This window comes from Cyprinodon variegatus, unplaced genomic scaffold (genome assembly GCF_000732505.1).
Source record: "Cyprinodon variegatus isolate N-32 unplaced genomic scaffold, C_variegatus-1.0 Scaffold46, whole genome shotgun sequence".
Lineage (NCBI taxonomy): Eukaryota > Metazoa > Chordata > Actinopteri > Cyprinodontiformes > Cyprinodontidae > Cyprinodon > Cyprinodon variegatus.
This window is the reverse complement of record NW_015150499.1, coordinates 1,788,654-1,790,453: the sequence shown is the minus strand read 5'-3', so window position 1 is coordinate 1,790,453 and position 1,800 is coordinate 1,788,654. Positions and strand designations below refer to the sequence as shown.

The 1,800-nt window shown below is 40.1% G+C and overlaps 1 long non-coding RNA gene across 1 annotated transcript in view; it reads right to left on the bottom strand.

The window, feature by feature from the left end:
• Positions 1–1,800, bottom strand: part of LOC107082037 — a 9,577-nt gene that overhangs the window by 3,705 nt on the left and 4,072 nt on the right. Inside the window, exon 2 of the long non-coding RNA XR_001481121.1 lies at positions 1,333–1,537. This is a non-coding gene — a long non-coding RNA (uncharacterized LOC107082037). The remainder of the gene's footprint in view (positions 1–1,332; positions 1,538–1,800) is intronic.

Here is a 1,800-nt window from a genome sequence, read left to right as displayed (position 1 = left end):
ATTCAGAAGTATTTCGTGCGCACGTTAAACTTATTGTGTGGCCACGAAATACTACTTCGTGGCCACAGTTAAAATTTTTTTTTGACCATGTCATCAGAGGGGCTCCGTACAAAATGGCAGCGTACGTTTACAAGAAAAAACAACAGACAAAAATGTACTTTAATTAAATAACAAGAAGGCATTGAAGCGCACAACACCAAAGATCTCCACCCAATCTTGTTTTTAAAGTAAAATTTAACACTTCTTGTACTTGTGCGTGCAGGATTCAGCTACTGACCGCTTTGCGGAAATAGATTCCTCTGATCACAGAGAAACATAGAAAAGTCAGACTATCAGACCCTATTATGCAGTGATCTATATCAGTCATATTTCTATGGAAAGGAGCCAAAGACTTGATTCATCAGAAATGAGGAACCTTTAGAAAGAGAAACTCTTCTGTCAGCTCATCCAATGTGTCAACACCAGACAGTCAGGAGGACAGATTGAACAAAAGGTCAGTGAGACAAAAAAAAACATTCACACAGTTGGTTAAGATAACTCCTGTCAAGGGCGAGGCTTTTATCTCCGTTCTCTGGAAAACTTCGCTCTATGAAAACTTCCACAGTCTTTATCAACAGGTCAGCTCCACCTCCTCATCGACAGAGAATGTTTTGGATGTTTTCCTTCTGCTCTTATTATTTTCTAAGCTAAAACCAGTTTGGACACAGAGTCCAGAAAACAGAACAAACTCACTAACAGCTTATCTTGGTTGCTTATTCTGAGAAGACAGGAAAATGGCGAGTGCTTAGAGATCACTGATCCCCGCTGATAAAACACTAAACTCCCAGTTATGGGTTTTACTGCCCAGAAGAATCTGCAGCAGAATTCAGAACCAGTTTTGTTTTTTTTCTTGCTGAAAGCAGCAGCCAGCAGAAAAAACTACGACAACAGTTAAATATGGTTGCAGAATGTTGACGTGCGTAAACTTGTTACAGCGTGACACTAAGAGAGGCTTCTGCAGCCACGGAAACCAAAACGTTCAGCTAAACACCCCGCTCTGCACGGCTGCCGACAGTCAACCAGAAACCAGCAGAAAACCCCCAGAACTTCTGCTCCTCGGGTTAAAAGCTTCAATCTTTTTAGCTGAGAAAACTCCTGATGAAAAGGACTGAAGTAAAACTAAAACTTAAAACCCGTTTAATCCATTTATTCTTTAAAATTTATTTTCATTTCTTAGAAATATTTACTCTCATCACTTACATAAGTTATACTCATTTATATTTTTTTCCCACACTTCAATAGTAAATTCTTTTCATGCACCAGAATCAACGTTGTGTTTTACTGTAAACTCACCCAATCACCAGGACTATCAGCAGGAACCCAGCCAAAAACTTCAGGTGCGTCATCTTCGTTTGCATCTCTCGGTCCAAACAATGTCGTTTCTAATCCACCTCAGGGTTGGTTTAAGGTCTTCACACCATCTGGTTCTGGGGCCTCGTTTTTGTGTGAGCAGAACCTGCAGATGTTTAGAGCTCGATTCTTCCAGCCATCCTGCAAACTAAAGCAGACTGAGTCTAAGAAGACTGGGAATGGTGGTGGCGTGAACAGCACTCCTTACAAGAGAGAGGGGAGGGAGTTAGAGCGAGCCTGTTTATAACCGAACCTTTAAAATCCCTCCCTGCTGTTAACCATGCAGATACCAGAAAGTTTATTTTAGTTAGCATTCAGCTCAACTTGTTTATATAGTTCTAATTAACAGGACAAGTCATCTAAAGGCATTTTACAGTCACCTCTAACAAATAGTTTTTTTTTTTTTTTTTT